The sequence below is a fragment of the Ursus arctos genome, unplaced genomic scaffold (assembly GCF_023065955.2).
Source record: "Ursus arctos isolate Adak ecotype North America unplaced genomic scaffold, UrsArc2.0 scaffold_15, whole genome shotgun sequence".
In the NCBI taxonomy this organism is placed as follows: domain Eukaryota; kingdom Metazoa; phylum Chordata; class Mammalia; order Carnivora; family Ursidae; genus Ursus; species Ursus arctos.
This window is the reverse complement of record NW_026622819.1, coordinates 32893241-32904210: the sequence shown is the minus strand read 5'-3', so window position 1 is coordinate 32904210 and position 10970 is coordinate 32893241. Positions and strand designations below refer to the sequence as shown.

General features: G+C 43.4%; 1 pseudogene; it reads left to right on the top strand.

Annotated features, from left to right (window-relative positions):
- The first annotated feature begins 582 nt into the window (after positions 1 to 582).
- Positions 583 to 5498, top strand: LOC113260760 (tax1-binding protein 1-like; annotated as a pseudogene).
- The last annotated feature ends 5472 nt before the right edge of the window (positions 5499 to 10970 follow it).

The window sequence follows — 10970 nt, the reverse complement described above, 5'->3', positions numbered from 1 at the left end:
TGTACTTATACCATCCAGGAAGCCTTCAGTTCAGCCCCTTTGTTGCTTTTATTATCCCCAGTCTCAAACCAGATAGTATCAGTCTGGGGTTGGATTGCTATTGCAGTCCAGTGACTAGGACTTTCCCTACTAGAGCCATCTATATACCAAGCATTTTTAGAAATAGGGTATGTGCCTTCTTTACTTATGAGGAGGTCTCCATAGGAGGGGGGGGGACATTAAAGGTCATATTTTACCGGCCCAAAGATAGCATGTAATTCAGCTCCCAATGGACTAGTGGAGAGAACACTCCATTGTTGTAAATAGGTATCGTAGAGGCTTGTGCTATGGCAGATGCCAGTCTTGCAAACATCCCATCTATCCTCCCCTTTATAGGCAAGCCAGTCCAGACATTTACCAGAAGAGTGGTCATTAAGAGCTCCACTTATTAAAGGACCTTATAGACTCAACACTTTTTCAGTAGGAGAATATCAGATCTTTGCTCCCTGCCATTGTTGTGACCAAAAGCCCAATGGAGTTAACTTCCCATGCTGTTCCTGCCATAATGCCCAATTCATCTAATCTTGTGTAACAGCCACAGCTATGGTCCAGGGATACAAGGTAAAGGATCATTCCATGACCTGAAGCCTGTGCTTGAGCAACTAAAATCTTAGCTTGGTCAAAGGTAGCTTGATGTTCTTCTATCCAATGCTAATTCACTCCCTTTTTTACCAGATGGTATAGAGAGTGCAGGCATGCTAAATGTAGTCCTCACGGTTGGGGAGTATGTGCTGGGGGACCACCCAGGGGGAAATGTTTGAGAATCACAGTCATATCTCCAGAAGAGATCAAGGATGTTATGTCCCAGACTGTACTTAAAAGTGTGGTTAAACAGAAAGAAAAAATGGGGAGGGTGTTATGCTCAAGAGGGCTTCAGGTCATGGAATGGTCATAATAAGTGGATTTGTCCAAGATAGTGTTAGTCTAGTTCACACAGTGGGTAAATACAGTTATTACTGGAGAAAGGTAAAAACAAGGCAATGGAGGTTCTGGCCATAAAAATTGAACTTAGTAAGAGACTTCTAAGGGTGATTGATTGTATTTTGCAGTGACATTAGGAGAAGAAGAGAAATTGGTCACAGGGAGGATGAGAGGATGGATCTCTAGCATCATGGATAGATCAGAATCTTTGATGACCAATCCAACAATCTGAAAAGTTATGCCATTTAGCAATGGCCTGGTGATATGAATGAGGGTGTTCTTTCCAGGCCAATGCCAAAGGAAAGGAAAGGAAAAGAGGGAGAAAGTATTTCACGTTTAAAGTATGATGTCTTGATCCACTGTCTTAGGCAGAAGCAGTTTACCTCAACGTCAGCTACTTCTCTTCCTTGTCAATTTGTTTCAGAGGTCTCCAGTGTCTATACAGGACCAGATATCAGGTGGAGCCTTCTTCAGTTGTAAGATGTGTATCCAAGGCACAATGCCTTCTAATTTTGCAGCAGTGTCTGTGGTCAGGAGCACTTGATAATGTCCTTTCCAATGAGGCTCAAGGGCTGTTTTTCTCTAATGACATTTCCAGGATAACCAATCACCAGCCTCCACATTGTGACCAGCAAGATCCTCTGAATTGGAATCTGGGGAGGCTTCTTTAACCTGTTGATGACAGGCTTTAGCATAAGACATTAAAGACAATAGCCAGTCTTATTAGCATGAGATAATAAAGGATCAGCAGAAAGTTGTATACCAATAGACATTGGTCTGTTGGTGATTATATAATGTAGAATGAGTTTATGTTTCCCAAAAGGATACCATGAGCAGTCAGCAATATCAAAAGCATACCTTAGGTCAGGGAAGTCCAGTTGTTTTGGCAAGTTTAGAGGTTTTAAGTTTGAGGATCCCATTAGTTCTCTCAACCTTGCCTGAAGATTGAGGGTGATAGGGACAATGATAATTTCAAGAAGTTTGCAAGGTTTTCATTAAGGTTCATATTATTTGCCTGGTGAAGGAGGGTTCTTAAATCACTGGAGACTGGGAAAGATATACCAAGTGGGAAACACATTTTCTATCAATTTCTTTGCTACCAAGAGGACATCAGCCTTGCAGCAGGGGAAACCTTCAACCCATCTGGAAAACCACATATAATAACAAGAATATATTCATAACCCATAATAAGTGGTAGTTGAATGAAGTCCAGCTGCAGGTGTTCAAAAGGTCCAGAAGGAGGTCTGAAGCTTCTGGGACCAAAACCAGTTTTACAGGATTATGACCTATGTTCCAGGATTGTTGTGGTAGGCTATTTTTTCAGTGCTATGGAAGTTTTTTCACCAATGTCTATTCATAATTTGAGTCATTTTAAATGTATTAGGGTGGGTGAAAGAATGCAAAACCAAAAAATGGGGTTTGCCAGGAAGCTGGGAAGAACCAAGCAGGTGTCTTGGGTTTCCCATTGACCTGACCATTTCATTTACAACCATTGTTCACCCATCTTAATATCTCTGATTCAGGAGCAGAGTGCTGCCATTTTACAAAGACATCAAGATGGCAAAAGCCCAGCAATGAGGGACCATTTCTTGCAGAAGGAGAATGGACTTCATCCACATGTGCCACAATCTTAAAATACAATATAAAGAAGGCTTCGTATTACTTATTTGACTATAGATTCCATGAAATCTACATATCAAATAAGCGTAACTTAACAAAAACTTTACATTTGTTTACATTTCAGATAAGCCTAGTTTAACAAGTACTTTGAAATATTGCATGTCAAAAAGACTTCACAATTTGACTTTAGGAAGTTTGTAAAAAATATTTTTAAAAAGGTTTCAAAGAACTTGTCTAAATAGGACCACAGATTATGATGAAACTTAAAACTTAAAAGGTAAATAAACTTGGGAAGTGTAGCCAGTCAGTGGAGGGAGGCAGTGGTGGTGGGAGAGGTTTGGCGGTTGATGGTGGTATAGGCTCAGAAGCCTCTCTAAGGCTCCCTCTGTCCCGGAGTCCTTCGAAGGTTTCATAGTGACATCCCTTCAAGAAGTCCCCTTACAGGCTTCCAACTTTGCCCATGTCATCTTTCAAAATGTGGCCGAGAATTATCTTCCTAATGCACACCTGGAATGTCATTACACCTTAACTCCATATAACCATCCACATTCAAAAGATTGGGTTGGTATACTCAAGGTTGGATGGAGTACTGCTTGTGATTTTTACACAATTTTATGGTCTCCTATGCCTGAGCACATCATAGAAGGATCAACAGTTAATTGTGTATTAGCCTTTCAAGGATATTACCTTCCAAATGATGATGGAGAATTTTATCAGTTCTCTTATGTTACCCATAAGGGTGAAATTCATGGAACAAATACACCTTTCCAGTTTCAAGCTTCTCCAGTTGAAGAGTTACTTACTATGGAAGATGAAGGAAATTCTGACATGTTGGTAACCAAAAAGCTGGCCTTCTTGAGTTGATAATTGAGAAAACCATGAAAGAAAAAGAACTATTAAAGGTGGGAGAATGGAAAGAGAACTTAACCATCAGAAAGAAAGATATGACCAACTGCAAGCAGAGCAAAAGGGTGTTGTTGAAGTATCACAAAATGAAAAATGGAAAATGAAGAATTTAAGAAGAGATGCAATGATGCTACATCCAAAGCTCTCCAGTTTGAGGGAGGTATCGTGTCAGTGACATATAAAGCAAATGAAAAAGAAACTGAATTAGACAGTTTGAAGGACAAACTCAGTTAGGCACAATATGAAAGAGAACAACTGGAATGTCAGTGGAAAATGGAAAAGGATGAGAAAGAAGTTCATAAGGTACATCTGAAGAACACTGAAATAGAAAATACCAAGCTTGTGTCAGAGGTCCAGACTTTAAAGAATCTAAAGATAACACGATTACTCAGGGGTACCAGACTGGCTCAGTCGGGGAGCATATGCCTCTTGATCTTGGGGTTGTGAGTTCAAGCCCCATGCTGAGTGTAGCTGTTCCCTAAATAAACTTAAAAAAAAGAAGAAGAAAAGAAAGAATGATTACTCATTTCAAAGAAGAGATTGGCAGGCTGTATTTCTGTTTGGCTGAAAAGGAAAATCTGCAAAGGGCTTTCTTGTTTACAACCTCAAGTAAGGAAGATACTTTTTTTTTTTTTTGAAGGAGCAACTTCATAAGCAGAGGAACAGGTTCAGGCAACTCGGCAAGAAGTTGTTTTTCTGGCCAAAGAACTTAGTGATGCTGTAAATATGCAAGACAAAACAATGGCAGATCTGCATACGCACTCTTGGAAAAAAGCTGATGCAGTGGCAGAACTTAAACTAAATGCTGTGGGGGGGAAAAAGGCCAGGAAAAGACTGATATATGGGAACGTGAACTGAGAAGACAAGTTGAAGATTTGAAACTTTGTCTTCAGATGGCAGCAGGATCACTATAAAGAAAAGGAATGCCAGAGGCTCCAAAAACAAAAAAATAAACTTTTAGACCAATCAGCCAATAGCAACAGTGTCTTCACAAGGAAAACTGGGAATCAGCAAAAAAGTGAATGATGTCTCGATAAACACAGACCCAACTACCGCTGGCTCTACTATCCATATACAGCCACCACCATCTGCAGACAATTCTGACATTGTAACAAAGGGGCAAGTCTGTGAAGTGAGCAAAGAAATTGCTGACAAAACAGAAAAATATAATAAAGGTAAACAACTCTTGCAGGATGAGAAAACAAAAGTCAACAAATATGCTGATGAACTTGCAAACATGGAGCTGAAATGGAAAGAGCAAGTGAAGACGGCTGGAAATGCAACACCAGCACTAGCTGAGGTAGAGGACAATTACAAACTTCAACTGGCAGAGAAAGACAAAGATAAATGGTCTAACTTCACAATTGGAAAACTTCTCCAGAGAGAAGGAACCTACAAGGAGTCTAGAAAATCAAGCAGTAAGGAAAATGGAAGGTCAGAATTCCCAGAGTCCTCAGAAGATCTCACGGTGTCTCAACACCTGCTCAGAGCAAAATGGTCATGTCGCTGCGGTGTGGAAATAGACAGCCAGTGCTGCAGTATGGTCATCTGTATGCAACACAGAAAACCAGACACAGAGCAGATGGTGCTTTTTACCCAGATGAAATCCAAAGGTCACCTGTGAGAGTACCTTCTTGGGGACTGGAAGATCATGTTGGCTGCAGCCAGCCTGCTGGAAACCTTAGTGGGCCCGATGGTTTAGAAGACCCTGAGGATAGTAAAGAAGATGAGAATGTGCCCCCTGCTCCCGATCCTCCAAGTCGGCATTGCATTGACGTGGGCACAGAACAGGCTTGTGCTTTGATCCCAGCTTTGACGTTCACAAGAAGTGGCCTCTCTGTGAATTAATGTTCCCTCTCAACTACGATCAGAACGACTTTGAAGAACATGTTGAAGGTCACTGGAAGGTGCACCTGATGTGCAGGCAGCAGTTCCCTCCTATGACCAGCAGGGCTCGCTCTGAAAGGCATATGCAGACCCATTTTGATCAGAATGCTTTAAATTTTGACTAATTACTTTTTATTATGAGTTAGTAATACAGTTTAGCAATTTAAAAAAATCACCTCAAATAGACCACTATGGAGACTACAAGGTATCACTTCCATGCACCCTTACCACACTTTTCTGAACAAGAGCTGCTTTTGAGTTTTGTGTTCCTAGGGTCAGGGTGAATCATTGGCTTATCACTAAATAGAATTGTAATCTCCATTAATCTTACCAGTTTAAGAAAAGAAGTTTTTCTGTGTTTGTATCCTTATTTATTCCCCAGTTTGCAAAACTATGTGAATAAAGGAAATGGCTTATTTCAATGTTACCACATTGAAAATATATGTATGTAGAGTGTTGTTATTTTGCAGAATATTTACAAGTTTCTGTTGACCTTCTTGAGTAGGACTACTAAATATTATGTAATAAAAAAAGTTTATTATAAAAAAGTAAAGAAACTTTACACAATCTGTTATCAAAAACATACCCCAAATCCAAGAAAACTGTCCTTTTAACAGAGAAAAATCCAAATTCTAATTGTGCACCAGGTTACTTTTGAAATTAAAATTCATTTTTAAGTGAATGAATTTTAATCTTAGCCAGTTTGACCACACATTAAAATTCCTTTTCATACATTCCTTTTCTATAATCCTTCTACAACTTTCTTTTCTACATTCCAATTTTGTCCTGTTTTTCTTCTTTAAACAATCAGCCTCACTTTAAGACAAAATTACTTTCTTTTCCCTTAAGAAAAAACACACCTCCATTCTTCACACCTTGTCTTACTGAAAACACCTACTACATTTCTGGCATATGAAGATGCTTCCCTTATTATTTCCAGTAGCTTTGATTATATATATTATTAAGGATTCCTAACCCATAGAAACCTTAACTTCTAGGGAAAACTAAGAAGTAAGTGTGAACTGAGTGTTATACCAGCATTCTTTAAATCTGCAAATTTATAAATACATTACATAATTTCTTTGTTTTACTTTTTTTTTTAGAGAGAGAGAGGTGGGGAGGGGAAGAGGGAGAGGGAGAGAAAGAATCTTAAGCAGGCTCCATGCCCAGCACAGAGCCTCAAGACCCTGAGATCATGACCTGAGCTGAGATCAAAAGTCAGACGCTTAACTGACTGAGCCACCCAGGCACCTCTACATTTCATAATTTCTAGAAGCATATGCCTTTTTCAGTTTTCCTACAGAGGAGCAACACAGCCAATATCTTTTAGTGTTTCTGCAATGAGAGGACCAGATGATGCCTAGAAACTTGACAGATAAAACTGGGCCTGCATAAATGTGAGGTGTAAATGTGACTGTGAGGGTGTGCAAATCTGCCTATACTGGCTCCTCAGAGGGAATAATGTCATAATGTCCCTCAACAGAATGTCATCAATATAAAGCCAAAATGGCACCTTTCCAACTGTAAAGTATTTAAATCCTATAAAGCCTGATAGCAGAGATTATGTGCATTTGCAGGACTGTTTAAATATCCCACTGGGAACTGAGTAAATGTATATTGAGTCCCTTCAAAGGTGAAAGAAAATTGGGCCTGAGATTCCTACACAGTGGGAACAAAATAGAACATATTAGCTAGGTCAGTGACTGTGGAGGATGTTCTTTGGGCCTGTCATATGTCCTCAATCGGTTCTATAATATCAGGAACTGGAGCCTTAATCTGGGAACCTGAGCAGTGAGGTCTGAATAGATAGTCAATGGTGAGATGCCACGCGTTAGTGACTGGCTTAAATACTGGCCAAATGGGGCTATTGACAAGGGAGCTTTTGGGCTAATGACTCTTGTCTGAAGCATATCTTTAGTGACAGGGCATAGGCCTTCAGTGCTCTGTTTAAGCCATATTAGGGAGTGTTCACCATCCTTACTGGAGAGGGGTAGTCACAAGCATCCCTTTGGCAGTCCCACTAGGAAGTACAAGAGCTGGGGCTTATTCCATGGGGCACTGGCATCCTGTCAATGCATCCATGACTATAGTAAGGAAAGAAGGGGGGGGGAACACCACCAGAGGAGGCCATGTAAGTGAATGGTTCCAATAGTTACATCCCAATGGGTCTGTACAACTTTGATTGTTTTATCAGCAATGCCCTATAAGTAGAAGGACTTTCCGTTTCGGATTTGAAAGGGATTTCCTGGAATGACAGTGACTTGGGCCCTGCTATCTAATAGGGGATAAAAGACTGAAATTTTATTGTCCCAATGGACTATGAGAGTGGCATAGGAATGATTGTCCTAGAAAGGTGGGACAAGTTCCAGGGAGCCGCCAATTCCTTGGTTAGGGGCTTGAGTGGCTGCCAGTCCATGTGGTTAGGGAAGGGGGCAGAGGGAGTAGTGGAATCAGGCTAAGGGGAGGTCAGCGGAGTTAGAGGGCTATTACATGTCCAGGGATGGCCAGCAGAAGGGGGCTGTGGCTGGCAGAATGCTAGTTCAGAACCTGGAGTTTAGAAACTGGCTGTCGAGAGATGAAGTGGCCAGGAACCCTGAGTCTTCACAACTCCCAGTAGGGGTTTGCCTATGTATTCCCATAAAGGGAAAAGTTAGATGAGCCCAATGGTACTGAGAAGGGAGTAGGGAACTCTCTCCCTTGAGGAAAATTTGTTCCAAGGAGAACCTCCTGGCTTGGCCTAAAAAAAAAAATTTTCCTTATACCCAAGGGGATTGATTAGGGGATGGAGAGTGGGAGCTTTCAGGCGGTTTATGGGCTGCAGGACAACCAGTTCAGAACTAAGGGATTCCCACTGACAACGCAACTTCTTGTGAGTGCCCGTGGTTACCGCGGGCAGCACAGTTGATCTGGAAAGGGGATGTTGGTCTTTGGCTCCACCGCTGCCATTTGCTGGGCGGGCGCAGGGCGTGTCCCAGAGCCATTCCTTCAAGGGGGCCACGGGTCCCTCCCGCAGCTCCTTGTGGGATCCAAGCTGCGATTTCTCTTTATCAAAAATGCTGGGAGCAGCGGGTCCAGCGGCGGGTTGGTGGCGGCACAGCTCCCTTACCTGAGCCCGACGCCTTCCACACTTGCACCGCTCTGCGCTCCCTGCGGCCCCTTGCTGGTCCCAGCTCCGTTTGGTGCCCTGTGTTGGCCTGTGTCAGCCTCGGCTCCACGACTTGCACGGGCTGACCGTGCGCCCTCCCCCTTCCTGGCAAGCAGAGCCTGGCTGGCGCTCTCCCGGTGGCAGTGGCACTGGAGGCGCAGAGCTGGGTGTGTTTCCTTGGCGTCGCCCCTCTTTCGCTCAGCGGGCGGTTCCGTTGGCGGTCCTAGTGGAGCCCGGAAGCCGGGGGTCCGGGGTCCGGGGCAGCACCTGAGCCACAGTGAGGTCCTGCACCCCCAGGCCTGTTTCTCATCAACACGTTCACTAGCAGCGCCCACCAGGCAGTTCTGGATCTCGGTGCCACTAACTGGCCGAGAGCAAAGTTCAGGGTCGCGGGGTGCCATCCCTTCCTCTGTCCCAGGACGGCTAGCGCCGGGCCTTCCCCTTAGCACTTGGACCAGTAGCTCCTAGCCGCCGACCTGTCACCGCCCAGATTTGTGCCCCGTGTCCGCCACAGCGCCGCGCATTTGTCACAGCCGGACTGTTCTCAGCGACGGCACCATTGAATTCGTAACGCGGCTGTTTCTCGGGGGCAACACCGCTAGTTTCGCCCACTTTGCATTTCTCTAGTCACGCCCATCTGGCCATTTCCAAGGTGCAGTTCCCCTACTTTCTCCGACCATAAGGTGTCTTGGTGGCGGCGCGTCGGCCAGGGACCAGCCCCGCCACCTCTGCTGGTCCCTTTGCTGTAGAGACTGGCCGCCCTCTCTCTTTCCCAGAGACCACAGCGACGGTAGATCGCCTCCCTCCTAACATTAGAACAATTATTCTCTGTCTCCGAAGCTCGAGATTCCGCGGTCACCATCCATTTCTTGCTTTTTAGCAGATTTTGACTTAGCGGTGCGTGGGATTTCTTTGTGGTAGCAAGTCCGGTGTAGTCCGCCCAAGATTTCCACAGCTTGTACCAGTCCCGGAACCGCGGCAAGGACATTTCCCAGCCGCACCAGACCAGGCTTTAGGCGATCAAGGGTTTAGCCCTGCGGGGACTGCTTACTAAGAGGAAGTCCACGTGGACTCCTGGCAAATCAGTATTTAATCCTGCCTTGGAGATTTCTTACTGCGACCAAATCCCGGTTTAGCGATTTCTTAGCGCAACGTGAGGCGCTTTCGTTGAGCCAAAGTTTTCCAGTCCTCCTAAGTCCAAATAAACCCATGCCTGGGATATCTAAGATCCGGTGAATTCAATTCCAGACCAAACATGTCCAGATTTTCCAGGAAACTGTACCTGTTTATCAGGCCTGTCATTTCTCAACGGTAGCAAACTGTGGTTTGGAAACAAATATGCTTGTTATTAGGTCCGATGGAAGTAGGAGTCTATTGGCAAAACGGACTTTTTTTGGTGGCATTTAGTTGTTTTCCCCTTTGTGTTTTGTTTTGTTCTGTTTTGTTTCCAATAAGAAGTCCGCCTGAGCTATGCTTTTTATTACTAAGTCCAAGAGAAGTCCACTTCAACAGACTACAGAAATTTCTTATTCTTGGGAATTTTAGGAAATTCAGAGTTAACTGCTATTGATTGTCAGCCTCATAGAAGTCGATGTATGTTTGCTAAAGCCATTTTTGACTTGGAGTAACTCTGGGTATTCTCCCTGAGCTATGGTTGCATCAAGTCCTTAGAAGTCGATGCGTACAGGCAAAAGCGATTTTTCAGTCATACCGATGATGGATTCGCCTCTTCAAAGTCGGTATAAACTGGGGAAAATAATAATGTCTTCATCATAGCAACTTCTGTAAATCTAGATTTAGCTGCGTTTCTGTTTGTTATGGCACCAAAGTCGGTGTACATAGGCAAAAATGATTTCTTAATCATAGTGAGTTAGGCCTTAGGAAACATGAGGTCAGCCAATCATTTGTTAATATGAAAGTCTGTAAAATCGGTATATACTGCTGAAAACAGTTTCTTCATCATCGGAAGTTTTGGTTCTTCAAGAGACAGTCTGCCTTAGCTGGTCATTCCTAGCAGTACCAGGTTATGTTTTGTCAATGGGAAGTTCGAACTTAATTGTACTTTTTAATACAGAGTCCAGGAGAAGTCAGCGTCCGCTAGCTGAAAAGATTTCTTGTGCACAGCGAGTTCAAGGCAGTCCTGATTTCGCTATGTTTTTGTTTAATGACCCTGTAGAAGTCAAGTTCTTAATCATGGCAATGCTGTGTTCACAAGTGAGGGTAGCTGTGGAGTCCACGCAGACAGGCTGATGAGATTTTTTTAGGTGTAACAAATACCAGTCTGGTCGAGTCAGCCATTTCTTAGTCCTCCTTCCTCTCAGTCTGTGTGTACCGAATACCGGATTCCGCGGACAGGAATATCATAATCACAGGACAGCACCATTTAGAATGTTTGCAATTTCTTTCCTTGGGTGAGTTCTGTAGATGTATTTGCTCCGTTAGTTTCTTATTT